The following is a 16,325-nucleotide window of genomic DNA, read 5'->3' as shown; positions in this document are numbered from 1 at the left end:
CCTAAAGCTGTTTGGAAAGATAGAAAGAGATGGAGTACTTCCAAATTCGTTCTATGAAGCCAGCATCACCTTAATTCCAAAGCCAGACAAAGACCCCACCAAAAAGGAGAATTACAGACCAATATCCCTGATGAACATGGATGCAAAAATTCTCAACAAGATACTGGCCAATAGGATCCAACAGTACATTAAGAAAATTATTCACCATGACCAAGTAGGATTTATCCCTGGGACACAAGGCTGGTTCAACACCCGTAAAACAATCAATGTGATTCATCATATCAGCAAGAGAAAAACCAAGAACCATATGATCCTCTCATTGGATGCAGAGAAAGCATTTGACAAAATACAGCATCCATTCCTGATCAAAACTCTTCAGAGTGTAGAGATAGAGGGAACATTCCTCGACATCTTAAAAGCCATCTACGAAAAGCCCACAGCAAATATCATTCTCAATGGGGAAGCACTGGGAGCCTTTCCCCTAAGATCAGGAGCAAGACAGGGATGTCCACTCTCACCACTGCTATTCAACATAGTACTGGAAGTCCTAGCCTCAGCAATCAGACAACAAAAAGACATTAAAGGCATTCAAATTGGCAAAGAAGAAGTCAAACTCTCCCTCTTCGCCGATGACATGATACTGTACATAGAAAACCCAAAAGTCTCCACCCCAAGATTGCCAGAACTCATACAGCAATTCGGTAGCGTGGCAGGATACAAAATCAATGCCCAGAAGTCAGTGGCATTTCTATACACTAACAATGAGACTGAAGAAAGAGAAATTAAGGAGTCAATCCCATTTACAATTGCACCCAAAAGCATAAGATACCTAGGAATAAACCTCACCAAAGATGTAAAGGATCTATACCCTCAAAACTATAGAACACTTCTGAAAGAAATTGAGGAAGACCCAAAGAGATGGAAAAATATTCCATGCTCATGGATTGGCAGAATTAATATTGTGAAAATGTCAATGTTACCCAGGGCAATATACACGTTTAATGCAATCCCTATCAAAATACCATGGACTTTCTTCAGAGAGTTAGAACAAATTATTTTAAGATTTGTGTGGAATCAGAAAAGACCCCGAATAGCCAGGGGAATTTTAAAAAAGAAAACCATATCTGGGGGCATCACAATGCCAGATTTCAGGTTGTACTACAAAGCTGTGGTCATCAAGACAGTGTGGTACTGGCACAAAAACAGACACATAGATCAGTGGAACAGAATAGAGAATCCAGAAGTGGACCCTGAACTTTATGGGCAACTAATATTCGATAAAGGAGGAAAGACTATCCATTGGAAGAAAGACAGTCTCTTCAATAAATGGTGCTGGGAAAATTGGACATCCACATGCAGAAGAATGAAACTAGACCACTCTCTTTCACCATACACAAAGATAAACTCAAAATGGATGAAAGATCTAAATGTGAGACAAGATTCCATCAAAATCCTAGAGAAGAACACAGGCAACACCCTTTTTGAACTCGGCCATAGTAACTTCTTGCAAGATACATCCACGAAGGCAAAAGAAACAAAAGCAAAAATGAACTATTGGGACTTCATCAAGATAAGAAGCTTTTGCACAGCAAAGGATACAGTCAACAAAACTCAAAGACAACCTACAGAATGGGAGAAGATATTTGCAAATGACATATCAGATAAAGGGCTAGTTTCCAAGATCTATAAAGAACTTATCAAACTCAACACCAAAGAAACAAACAATCCAATCATGAAATGGGCAAAAGACATGAACAGAAATCTCACAGAGGAAGACATAGACATGGCCAACATGCATATGAGAAAATGCTCTGCATCACTTGCCATCAGGGAAATACAAATGAAAACTACAATGAGATACCACCTCACACCAGTGAGAATGGGGAAAATTAACAAGGCAGGAAACAACAAATGTTGGAGAGGATGCGGAGAAAAGGGAACCCTCTTACACTGTTGGTGGGAATGTGAACTGGTGCAGCCACTCTGGAAAACTGTGTGGAGGTTCCTCAAACAGTTAAAAATATACCTGCCCTACGACCCAGCAATTGCACTGTTGGGGATTTACCCCAAAGATACAAATGCAATGAAACGCCGGGACACCTGCACCCCGATGTTTCTAGCAGCAATGGCCACGATAGCCAAACTGTGGAAGGAGCCTCGGTGTCCAACGAAAGATGAATGGATAAAGAAGATGTGGTTTATGTATACAATGGAATATTACTCAGCTATTAGAAATGACAAATACCCACCATTTGCTTCAACGTGGATGGAACTGGAGGGTATTATGCTGAGTGAAGTAAGTCAGTCAGAGAAGGACAAACATTATATGTTCTCATTCATTTGGGGAATATAAATAATAGTGAAAGGGAATATAAGGGAAGGGAGAAGAAATGTGTGGGAAATATCAGAAAGGGAGACAGAACGTAAAGACTGCTAACTCTGGGAAACGAACTAGGGGTGGTAGAAGGGGAGGAGGGCGGGGGGTGGGAGTGAATGGGTGACGGGCACTGGGTGTTATTCTGTATGTTAGTAAATTGAACACCAATAAAAAAATAAATTAAAAAAAAAAAAAAAAAAAAGAAATGCAATAGATTTAAGTATGTTGATTTTGTATCCTGCAATTTTACTAAATTCATTTATCAGTTCTAGCAGTTTTTTGGTGAAGTCTGTAGGGTTACTACAGATTATATAGTATCACTAGGTTATTAACTCATTCTTAATGTTTTTTATTATTCTCCTTGATTTTTATAACCCCTTTAAATTGAGGACATTTTGAAGACTTGCTATTTAGTTTAATTACCAAAGCAATGGTTTGCTAAATATTATTTTATCTGAAATGTGCATTGTATAGTAACTATACATTATTATATTATTTTTACATAAAATATATATATTTTGTACTCTGGGGTCAGTGTTTAATTCATTTTATTTTTAACTTTAGAAATTTTTATTTTTATTTTTTTACTTATTCATAAGAGACACACAGAGAGAGGCAGAGACATAAGCAGAGGGAGAAGCAGGCTCTCCGAGGGGAGCTTGATGCAGGAGTCCATCCCAGGATCCCAGGACCCCAGGATCATGATCTGAGCCAAAGGCAGACGCTCAACCACTGAGCCACCCAGGTGCCCCTAGAAATTTTTAGTACATATTCCATGTACCCTTGAAAAAATATGTAATTGCTATTACCATAGGTATGATTTCACAAATATCTGTTGGTAAATGTGTTTCATACTATTTGGGTCTCTATTTTCTTGCTAATTTTCTGCCTGTTTTCTATCAATTAGTCAAAGGGAAGTACTGAAATCTTTAATTATAACTGTGGATTTGTCTGTTTCTTCAGTCGATACTATCAGTTTTTGTTTTATTACTTTGAAGCTCTATTGTTAAACATATGCAGTGTTAAGATTGTTATGTCTTGTAACAAATTAACCCTGAAAATAGTCCTAGTTCTGAAGTATTCTTCGCCTGATATTAATATTGTCACTTCATCTTTCTGAGGATTATCGTTTGCATAGTGTAATTTTTTCGCAATTTTACTTTCCACCTATTTATGTCTTTATATTTGAAATATGTTATTTTAAACAGGCTTAAAAATCAGTCTAGCCTATCTGCTTTTGTGTTGGAGGGTTTAGAGATTTATATTTCATTTTATTGTCAATATAGTTGCTTTTATGTCCTTCACCTTTGCTATTTCCTGATTGTCCCATGTGTTCTTTGTTGTTTTTTTCTTTCTCTTATTTTAACTATCCTACCACATCACCACTTTTGGCTTATTAAATGTGCCTCTGTTTCCACTTTTAGTGGTGGCTCTTGAATTTATAATATATATCTCTAATGTATTGGAATCCACTTAAAAATATCATAATATTACTTCTTGTATAATGTTAGGACCTTGCAATATTGTAGTTCCACCCTTTCTCTTACTTTTGTCATACATCTTGTTTTTACATATGTGTAATGTCCTTAGTAGTTATTATCTTTTAGAGCCTTGGCTATATTTTAGAGAAAATAAGGAAGAAATATATTATATTTATTCTTATTTTATACCATTTCTGGAACTCTTTGTTCCTTCATGGAGACCTAAGCTACTGTTTGATACCATACTTCGTCTGCCTCAAGTTTCTTCAACACCTCTCATCCAGGTATTCTGGCAGTAAACTCTCTCAGCACTCAAACTTTTGTTTTTCTGTAAAATCTTTATTTTCCTTGCATTTTTGAAAGATATACTTTGCTGAATATCAAATTCCATGTTATTGGGTTTTTCCACCCCTACTTGTAGCTCCTTAAACAAGCCATTCTGTTGCTTTCTGGTTTGCATATTTGCAGATGTCAAGTGTGTAGTTAGTCTTATTTTTGGTCCTCTGCATAAATGTCACTCCTCTTCACCCCCCTGCAGAGTCTTTCAAGCTTTACTCTTTATTGCTATTTTTTCAAAGATTTATTTATTTATTCATGAGATATACAGACTGAGAGAGAGAGGCAGAGAGACACAGGCAGAGAGAGAAGCAGGCTCCACACAGGAAGTCCTACGCGGGACTTGACCCTGGATCCTGGGATCACGACCCGAGCCGAAGGCAGGCACCCAACCACTGAGCCACCCAGGTGTCCCTTTGTTGTTGTTTTTTAAGAAAGTTTGTTATGATATGTTTTAGCATGATTTTATTATGATCTGTTGAGCTTCAGATCTGCTGATACATGGTTTTTAACATATTTCCAAGTTTTTCAGCCATTAGTTCTTCAAAGACTGTTTTCTTCCTACCTGTCTTTTCTCCTGGGACTTCAATTATACATATATTATCAATTATACATATATTAGACTGCATGGTTTGTCCTGCAGGTCACTGTATTTTTCTCTCTATGATTCACTTTGCTAGTTTATATTGTTATATCTTTATATAGCTTGATCTTCTGTCATGTCCAACCTGTTATTAACTTCATCCACTGAATTTTTCATTTAATATACTTGTTTTTCAATTGTAGAAGTTCCACTTAATACTTACAGTTTTCATTTCTCTTGGAGATAATGTTTTATTTTAAATTCAGGAGCATTGGGGCGGCCCGGGTGGCTCAGCGGTTTAGCGCCACCTTCGGTCCAGGGCCTGACCCTGGAGACTCGGGATCGAGTCCCACATTGGGCTCGCTGCATGGAGCCTGCTTCTCCCTCTGCCTGTGTCTCTGCCTCTCTCTCTCTCTCTCTCTCTCTGTGTCTATCATGAATAAATAAATAAAATCTTTAAAAAAATAAATAAATTCAGGAGCACATTTATAATAGATTTTCCAAAATTCTCTTTTTCCTCTGTCATTTTCTGCTTCTGTTTCTACTGACTTTTATATCTTCTGATTATGGATTAGATTTTCCTGATTTTTTTTTCACATAGGGATTTTTATTTGTTTTTGGTTTTTGATGCTCGAATTGTGTATTTTAGTTATTTGGTTGCTGGGGTTTGATGAATGTTATAGATTGAATTGTGGGCCTCCCTCCCCTCAATTCATATGTTGAGATCTTAATGCCCAGTACATCAGAATGTGAACTTATTTGCAAATAGGGTCATTATAGATGCAATACCATAAGTTAAGGTGAGGTCATGCTGGAGTAGAATAGATTCCTAATTCAGTATCATTCTTGTCTTCATTAAAGAAGGAAATTCAGATGCAGGCACACATACAGAGCATCATGTCAGCATGAAGATGACCATCTAGAAGTGTAGGAAAGAGTCTGGAACAGATCCTTCCCTCATAGCCCTTGGAGCAAACCAAGCCTGCCAACACCTTGATCTAGGACTTACAGATCCAGAAAGGTAAGACAATGTATCATGATTGAATTAATGTAACTAAATGGATCACTTATAAAAAAGAAATTATTTATTTTAAATGCAGAAATGTGTTGTCAAAGGCACAGATTTGGAGATCATTTCTTTCGTTGTATTGACTTCTCTAGGGCAATCATAACCTCACATATATGAGTTAGAGTTAACAGCAGCATCACAAAACTTTAATTACTTGTTAAAGTATTAGTGTTTTTATTATTATTATAATTATTATTATTACTGTTTGTTTTGTTCTGTGCTTAAAATTCATCTTGAATCTTGTGAATTTATGGTAATAAGTGGTATGAGACTGTGCTATCTAGAAAGGTCTGGTAATTTCTTTTTCTTATAGTTTTATGAACTTATTAGAACTGCTATTAATGGTCCAGACACTGTCTTCCTCCATTTAAACATTTTTCATTATTTTTTAGCTGCTACAAATGATTTTGGTTGATCAGTATTCTTCATTACAAATAGCAGGAACTGCTCAGGGTAATAGAGGAAGAGTCATTTCTTGCTGGAGTATATTTAGTAGCTCCCAAAATCATCGGTGATGGGGAAGGGGAGCTGAAGAAATTGATTTGTGGTTACAGGTTTAGGAAAAAGACCCCAAATCTGCAGAAAAGCAGCCACCATTGCTACTGCCACCAGTACAAAAACCAAATGGGAGGAGTTCACTTTTATCAAACCTGAAACATCAGAGATTCAACCTTGTAATTGTAGTTGTTCTCAAAAGGCAACATCTCTTTTCCATCTATACAAATGAAATTAAATGTCTACATCCAGTCTATTCCTACATATCATCACTTCAACATAAAAATTTTTGTGGAGGATTTGATTGAGAGTTCCTCTCCTTCCCCAAGAAAAAAAAAAGCAAAGCCCAATATTTGAGTTTTGAATTCCAGTTTGAGGAGGGATTTTACCAATAGAGAAAACTAATAAAAAATGATTGGCAGCCATGAAAGTAATGATGAGCTAACTCTGTGACAACTCACTTTAAGGACTGACATAGTTGCATGTCTGCTTATCCTGAAAGAGAGTGATCAATGACCTTCTAAACATGCCCACAATTATTTTCATAATTATCTAGGAGTCTCCATTTTACAACATTCTTAGAGGTGTTAAATTATTGGTTCAAAGTTCTGTCATCGATCTCAACTTCTTTTTTTAGTTGCTTTTCTTTTTAGTTTCATGTTTTATGTGAAAGTGATAAAGATAAATTATTGTTCCTCCTCAACTCTAGGGAATTAGTTTCAAGCAGTGATGGTTTGATCCAAGCTTCATTTCCTGGAGTTATTAGTTTATCTGTATTCTATCTCATGAGAATACAGTTCAACTTTTGCCACTGAATTTGAAGTTTGACATTCACAATGTAAAGAGCTGATAAATGGAAGGAACTAGGCAAACAGCATGGAGAATGATTAGGCACAGACTTATTGGACTGGCTTGGTAGGCAAATGTTCAGAGTCATTCCTAAAATAATACAGACTAGGGGCAGGCAGAGGTAGAGCATGCTAAGTTGTGTAAAATTCCAGGAATATAAGGAGTTAAGCAGAACTGTGAAAGGGAATAAAACGAAATCACCAGGATGAAATTTAAAAAGATTTGAATTTTGATAGAAAAATCCCAGGGGTCATGGGATTTTAAGTTGAAGATTTGCAAGTCTAAGAGGCTCACACATGAATAGGTAGAGCAAAGAACGGATACATGTGGATTATTACTTAATGTGTCCTGGTTTCTACTGATGGGTTGGTGAGACCTTGAAGTATTAGACAGTATAAAGATTACTGATTAGTTTATTACCAACCGGGAGGGATGTGATGTGATATCTTACCCATGAACAGAGATCTCACAAATTCATTCCATTTAGGGACTGTGATACCTCAGACCCTCCAAACCTCCAAATCAATGCGCTTCTGCTCTAGTAAGATAAAAAAAATTTAAACTTTTGATTGAGTAACTGCCAATAATTGTATTTAGATTATGAAATAATTTTATTGGTTAATGTACACATGTAGATGGTCACTATAAAAATTCACATTTTTTATAGCTTTGCTAAGTAGTTCATGAAATATCTCTAATTTAGGAATCAGAGTTTGAGGATTACTTCTAATCTAGGGCTTACTTTAGTTTTCCCTATATTCATATACATTTATTTGTTATAGAGATGGTAGAGACATAGAGTGAAAGGACCACAGCGATCACGTAGTTAATCTTATTCCATAATTCAACAAATTAAAAAAAATAAGGAAGCAGAAGCCCATTGGTGATGGTGACATAACTAGTATGGGGCAGGACCAGGTCTTGTCCAGTCAAAGGACTTCCAGTTACTTCCAATACACTCTGTTGCCAGGATATATATTTTTACCTACCTAAAAGATCAAGGATTCTGCTTATGCACAGATTGATATTAATATTCAATCAAAAAACTATGGCTAGATTTATTGATGCATGGTAGATTTCTCTAAACTGTAAGTTACAGCAGATGTGTAATAATTATCCTTGTAGATGTTGCCTCCCTGGCTTCTGAGTGTGCTATTCATTGTCTCATAAGCTATCAGAATCATTTCTTCATGTAGAAAAACCACTTTTCTGGTAACTACATACTGAAAGGGCTCACTGGTTCTACCAAAGCTTCAGAATGCTACCATACTGCTTGAAGCTTTTTGATGAAATCCACTGAGGGGTACAAGACTCTGACCTACTCATGTGACCTTCCTGTGCCAGCCTTTTTGTGGCTTAAGTATACATTGCTTAAGTATAATGCTCTTATTTATTCTCTATACTTGTCCATCTCTGAAGAACTTTTTTTTTATTCAAAAAGTGTTATTTTGGGCATATGGAATGATTGATTTTCATCATTTCCTTTACAGAAGTCCCCTCCCATCTTTTGTGCTATATGATTTTAAATGATGCTAATAAAATTGCTGAAAATTTGCATGCAGAATGTTGAGGCAGAGCCAATACAAGTTCAGCGTTTGTTTACAGATTTTCATTAAGATATCTTTGATCTGGGGGAGGACTTTGAAAATCAACAAAATTATCCAAAATCTAATATTTCACAGTGAAGTGTGTAAAATATTCTCCTATCACCTTCAAACTGGATCAGATTTCATAAAATTGAATATGGAAAACAAATCTAATTATTAAACATGTAAATTAGGAAGTTATTATTTGCATGACAAACCCATGCTTAGCTTCTTGATATGAAATCCATTTGTGGTAGAGGGGTTGTTTTTATGTAAATATTAGTACTTATGAATATACTTTCAGGTTATGAATTATTTGACAGGCTGATTAGTTGGTTATTTGGGAAATGATTACAAACTTGGGGAAAAAAGTAAGACTGCAATACTAAACTGATAGAAGAATAATTAGAAAAAAAGGAGAGAGATTCTCTGAAATTTTCACGTCAATAGAAAATTGGTATGGTCACTGGAAATTATTTAATAGATTATAATATGTTTGGGGAGTGAGATTGAAACAATATCTCTAAAATTCCATAAGCTTGACAAGCTACTGGAGAATGATATGTGTGTGTGTGTGTGTGGGGGGGGGTAAGGTACATACACCCCAGGGAATCAGATAAATATAGATTAAAGGGAAACAGAAGGAACATCCTTTGTTTGCCGAGTACTCACTAATAAGCAAATGCATAGAAAGTGGGGTACTGGATCATATACTCTGTTCTTTGTGAAATGTAAAAGTCTGCTAATCTTTCAAGGATTGTCATTGTAGGGAAATCTTCTTTAGATTCAGGTGCCTTCCTCAGTCACTTGGGCTGTAGTTCTATTTCCATGTTGCCATGCGGAGAAAAGTATGATCTCCATATGCCCATCTCTTCAGTATAGTAATAATAAAAAAAGCAAAAATAGACTCAGTCTGGCCAGAAAATACTGGCTGACTTACTCTAAATGTTTACACAGCACGGAATTGCAAATAATAATTGCAGGGTTACTGTTATCATATTATCAGAAAATCTTGTATTTACTTCAATTAATTGAGCAAATTCTTGAAATGAATAATTTCTTATAGTGAATTATCCAGTTTGTTGACAGTTAAGTGGATATTTGTTTCTCTTAGAGTAGAGCTCTCTTGAGGCAGTAAATAACACGGGTGTGCTAGCTTTGAAAATGTGTATAAGTCAGGTGCTTTTCTGTTTTTACTAATTTTGCCTATCTATAACAAGTGTAATTATCTGTTTTTCATGTTACAAGGTTTTCAAAAATAGTGCATTAAGGTACTTAACATTTTGCAGATTTAGAGTATTCATGTAATATGGTTGACTACATTATTCTCCTATGCTGATATAGTAGTTATTATTATTAAAGCAGTAGTTCTCAACCTTGTCATCTTTAAGGAGCCATTGAATTACTTTTTCCTTGTAGACTTTAAGATTTAGGATTTCATCAATAAAAGCGATTTGTATAAAGTAACGATTGATTAGTTTTTACTATTTAAAAGTCTATGCAATTCACAACTATGAACCAGAGATTTCTTTTTTTTTTTTAAGATTTTATTTATTTATTCATGAGAGACACACAGATTGAGGCAGAGACGTAGGCAGAAGGGGAAGCAGACTCCCTGCGGGGAGCCTGATGTGGGACTCGATCCCAGGACCCCGGAGTCACGGCCTGAGCCAAAGGCAGATGCTCAATCACTGAGCCACCCACGTGCCCCTGAAACAGAGATTTCAATAAGCATTAATTGGGCAGTCCTGGTGGCTCAGCAGTTTAGCGCCGCCTTCAGCCCAGGGTGTGATCCTGGAGACAGAGGTTCGAGTCCCACGTCGGGCTCCTTGCGTGGAGCCTGCTTTTCCCTCTGCCTGTGCCTGTGTCTCTGCCTCTCTCTCTCTGTCTCTCATGAATAAATAAATAAAATATTTTTTAAAAAAGTATTAATTAACCAGGTTATCCGAATGAGTTAACATAATCTTAGCACAAAGAAATTAAAAGCTGCGTGGATATTCTACAGCTTCATCTTTTAAAAAGTATAATTTTCCCTAAGTCTTACATTTTGAAAAAAGTCCCCCCAAATTCTTTCAATACCTTGAAAGATCTCTAGTGGCTCAGAGACCCCATCCTGGGAGCTAGTGAATAAGGTTGAATGCCTTTGGGGTACTGTAAGGAGTTCTGAGAGTACATAATAGTTCAGTGAAACTCATCAGTATGTATTAAAACTACACAGGGAAAACTGTCGGGCTTCTAGAAGCCAATAACATATCAAAGAGACAAACTATCTGCTGCTAGGGTACAGGCTGACGTGAATAAATTTCAGACTGTGGGAAATATGGCCAGACCTAACAGTAGGAAGGGTGCTGAGTATACACAATGCATGACTGATTTCAGGAGCCAATTGGTGCCTCTCCTGATAGCCAAGACAGCAGGTCCCAGGACACCGGCATATGTCATAAATCTGACTTCTTCGGAGAGCATAAAATGCCTGCTCTCATTCTGAGACTAAAAGAGTAAATCTTTAAACATAATTTGCATTCAAGAGAAAACCCTGAGGATCTCTCAAGGTGTTTCAGAAAATGGCATGGAGCACTAGACAGTGTTTTGTGCTACCAGTATCAGAGAAAAGAAAAGAAAATGCCTCATCAGAGAAAAGAGAAGAGCCCTGCTTGGATGTGCATGACTAAATTTCCAGTGATGGAGGGGAGGTTAACATATTGTGGAAATCCATAGCAGTAATCCCTGAGCTTGGACTAAATCCAGTTTAGTTTAAATCCTTCACTCAGCAATTTATAGAGTATCAGTATTTTCTGTGTATACTTGGGCAATATACTTAAACCTCCCTGAGCCTCAGGTTTCTTTTTGTAAATGCAGTGTTATCTTTCACACTTAGGGAGTTACCACGAGTATTAAATTAAGTGATGTAACAGAAGCAAGATGTCTATATAGACTGGATACTCACTACATGATAATGAAGATTATGAAGATTATTTTCAAATAATCAAACCAGCAGATTGTAACCAGTCTCTTTTGCTACACAGTGGGACAATCACCTAATATTTGACTTCTTATTTCTCTTTCTGAGATATTTATCTCCTTTATCCTGAGATTACTTATATCTTGTTCTCTAGAAGATTTTGAAAGAAGTTCTATCTTTTTAGATGATTTCTTTTTATCGGTCTGAGACATGGATGATCTAATTCAAGCATTGAGAGAGAGAGAGAGAGAGAGAGAGAAATGTAAGTGAGCAAGAGAAGGAAAATGTGCAGTTTCAAATTCTGGCCCAGTAATGTATTATTAATACATGACTTGATTATTTATTATGGATTTTTCAGAATTCCAGATACTCTTAAGCTGGGATTTATCTGGAATTTAATATTACTCTCAATTTTGTTCCTTTCCATTGGTGCAGATAATAGATGCTTACTGTATACCACTTAAAAATTAAAGCTAAGTATTTTACACCTTCTTAAAAATATTTGCAAAATTGCAACAATGCAACATTTCATGTATTACGGTTGGTTGTGCATTGTCAGTTATAAGAAATATATCAGAAAAAAAGTTGCAGCAGTATCTTATTAGCAACTGGAATAAAAAGACCTTTAGCATAATAGAAATAGCTTTGGTATTTTTATAAGGGATGGTTATTATTTTCTTCAAGAAAAGAAAAATCACAGTTGGCATTGGTAACCATGAGCTACTTAAATCAGCACAATAAAAAATGGACCTGAGATACTCTGCACTACAAAGATTGTAGATTTTAAATATGGATAAACAAAGAAAACCAGAGATTATAGTGTTTTAGAGAAAAATGTATTAAACGTCCTGGATCTAAAAGATTGTCTTTAGGGATATGCTACATAAAAGCTCAGACAATTGAATGTCTTTGAGAAGATAGACCATAAAGACAAGTATCTAACAGAGTTTCCCACAAGAATTGTAAGAGATTTATAGCTTAAGAAAAATTTAAAGTGGAAATAGCAGGACAAAAAGAAAAATTAACTATTTAATAGGTATACTGTTCGATGTTGGTAAGAGCAGCAAACATGAAATTAAGTGAAAATTAGAATAATATAGAAGTGAAGCTAGAACTTTTATATAAAAATTTAAAATTTATAAAGCATTTTCCCATACCTTCAAAAATGGATGTTATTTCCATCAACATATGAAAGGGAAAAGCATGTTGTTAAGAAAATATAATTAAATAAATTGTTCTATAAAACTTCCTATCAGATTAAAAAAAAAAGGCACGAAAAGAGTCTTGATCATGCTTACAAAAGCTGGCAAAACAGAAAACATACAAACAGTAATTGTTATAAAATTTAGAGATGCTAAATATCTAGGCAACACATCTCTACAGTTGTGTAACTTCCAGCAGGTCCATACAAAAGTGGTTTGAGGAAATAATAAAAAGATATGTGAGCTATTAATAATTTCTCCTTTTGCTGGGGTGGGGAAGAAAATGATAGTGTTAGGAACAAAAGGTAAATGAGTACTTATAATGGCCACAATGCTATTTTTGTTAAGCCACCTTTCCAATATCCTCTACTCAATGGAAATGAATATTTTGTGTGTAAACAGAAACATTTTCCTAATGCTTTTCAGTTTAACTTGAGAACTTGGTTGTGATTAACCTCAGTAACAGTTTGATTAATTGTATATATCAATAGACAGACGGCAGGAGTAGCATAAAGGATAATTTCAGGGAAGGAATAGGATAGATGCTCACAATATTTAAAGGGCCGCTTATTAGATTTCTGCAAATCCTCCCATAGTTTAGGACTAAGATGAAGTTGAGTTGGGTGTGAAGAAGCTGACAGTAGCCCAATACAAGGGCAGACTTTCAACATTTAATATTATCAAGTAATAGAAGAGAAAATTTTAGCAAGTCTTCTAACATTGGAAGTATCTTGCCAGAATCTCGGTTACTGTCTACCTGGGAGATTTCAGATGGAATGCATCCATTGTGAGGAAGTGGAGTTGATTTATTTATGAACTTTATTCCAGAAATAATTAGCTTAGATTCTGGAGTACTATGTCCTGGATATTCTAAGTTCATCAATCTCATTTCATCAAAAATCTTTTCACTTATGTAATATTATCATTTTACAGTTTACAATTACATAACACTATGCAATTTCTTACCATCACCTAATGTAACAGACTCGTCAGATTGAAAACCAAGAATATAATCCAGGTGTTGGCACAATACTGATGCACTTGACCACTGGACCATGTGATCCTACTTCAAAGATCATCTGGTTCCATTATAAATAGTACATCTATAGCTAAGCTTTGTAGATTTGTCAAAAGTAGTTGAAATAAGAAGTCAGTTTTTGAATGTACATAGAGAATGAAGAACACTGTCATATCTGGGTTGTCAATAATGGATGTTCATATCTATCTCTGAGCAGTACCAGAGTCCAATAGGCTTTGTTACATAGTTTCCTATTGTCTTTGTTGAAAAGAAGTAGAGGCAGTCCAAAGGCTGGGGCAAGTTAATTATAGCATGCTTTTGGAGTGTATCTTATCTCTTTTAATAGGAAGAATTACAGTATTGATAAAACACATATCACACGCAGGGCACAAATATATTTTGCTTAGAAATATGTTAAAAAAGACTTACCTGCACACATCCATCATCTAAAGAGTAGCAACTGAAAAGTGCATGGTGACAGGTGGTTATCAATCTGGAACTAAAAATTAACTGTGGGTGAGTAATTCTCAAATAGATAATCATAATGTAGTTCACTGAAAATTTACACAATATAAATACGTATTGCTATATCTGCTTCTCAGTAAAAATAATAAAAGCAAACCTCTATAATAGTGAAACTAAAAATGCCATTTACAGATTAAGATCAGAACTACAAAAGTAGTCACAAAATACTTATCCTTATTCTCCATGGCACCATCAGTATAGAGAAGTCTTAACATTTTTATTTTAGAGATTTGGAGTTGACTTTTACTATTTCCAGTGCTACTGATCAAGCTAAAGAAAAAAATCAATTAATTCACTAGTTCGTTCAATAAACAAATGATGCAGGCTTTTGTGTGTCAAAGAAATAATTAGGAGTTAGGACAATTGAGTCCTATCACAGAATCTGTCACTAACTAGTTTCTACCTGTGGCAAGGGTGTTTATTTTTTGGTTCTCACTTAAAGCCCTTTAGTTCTAAAATTTGGTGATTTTACTTTAATGCCTCTTACATGCAAAGCAAGTTAATTGCTCTGTGCATTTCCAGTCACATTTAGGGAATAATGTCTGCATATGTGTTAATACCAGGCAGAGTCTTGCATATGAGTAAAAAACATGCTTCTACTTTTTTTTCCCCCACCCAGGAGATACAGATGGTAACATCAGTGTAAAATGCTTCTTTATTTCTTGTTTAATATCAGGCTGTACTAGTTGTGACTAGGCAGCTGGACTAGTCTATGACTTCTATAACTATCCAGAAGTAAGTATATGAATGATACAATGGGTATGTGCTTTTATTTGTTTGCATGGAATCTGCAAATCCTTGTAATGGAGAAATAAGACACCTGGAAATACATTGAGTGCATTAGATCAACTTGGGTGCCTAAGTATGCCACCACACACTCGGTGTATTGAAATGGAAAAAGAAGAGCATCTAACTATCACTGAACAGAACATCAACAGTAATTTAGGAATGTTGCTGACTTTTAAAATGTGTGTAGCAACTCCATTTGACACCACATTGGCCTCCAAGGGAATGTTAATATGACACAAGCTGCATATGAAACCTTTTCCTCTGTTAAAGCTTTCTGAGTACATCCAGAGGAAAGATGTTTTCCCCCCATCAAAAGAGATAGCCTGATTTAGTCAAAAAGAGGAAAGGAAAGCTTTTGGATGCAGCCAAACGTTTCTAGAACAGCTCTTTCAAGTCACACCGAGATGAGAACAGCAGAGCAGTAGAAGAGAGAAAACTTAACACAATATGGTGGTGGCCAGGAGCCAGGAAAACACATTTTGCCACCCCTTGTTCCTTATTGCTCCCCTAAACAGACCAGATGGGGAGGCTTCATCAATGTCAAACCTGCTGTTATCATCAGAGAATTTCCTTATCAGTGGGTTTGGAATGGACACCTCAGCCCCCTCTGAGTAGCAGACAGGCAAATTCATCCATTTCAAATATCACTAGCTTCACACATTAGAGAGGAGTGCTCCAGTGAGGACCCAGGTGGGGAGATCGGCAGGCTTGTGGGGAGGGGGGTGTGTGTGGGGTCTCTGCTCATCGAAGGGTCTTCTGCCTTCTGTGTGAACATTTGATACAGGAATATGCATAGACATGGTATTAGGAAATTTATCTTGGGGGGTGACAAAGAGGGGCATGTTAACATTTGGAGACTGTAAAAAGACTATTCAGGATCGTATTCTATCTAGAGTAGGATCAAGTCATTAAATATACATGCATTTCTAAGTTAGTAAGCTTTCTATAAAAAAAGAAAGATTCACATCACACCTTGGGTCCACATATGGGTTCATTAGTATGTGTTTGTGTATTCATTAAATGAATACACCTGTGTCAGAATTCTTTTAGCTG

The sequence above is a fragment of the Canis lupus genome, chromosome 35 (genome assembly GCF_011100685.1).
Source record: "Canis lupus familiaris isolate Mischka breed German Shepherd chromosome 35, alternate assembly UU_Cfam_GSD_1.0, whole genome shotgun sequence".
NCBI lineage: Eukaryota > Metazoa > Chordata > Mammalia > Carnivora > Canidae > Canis > Canis lupus.
Note: the sequence above shows the minus strand (reverse complement) of the source record.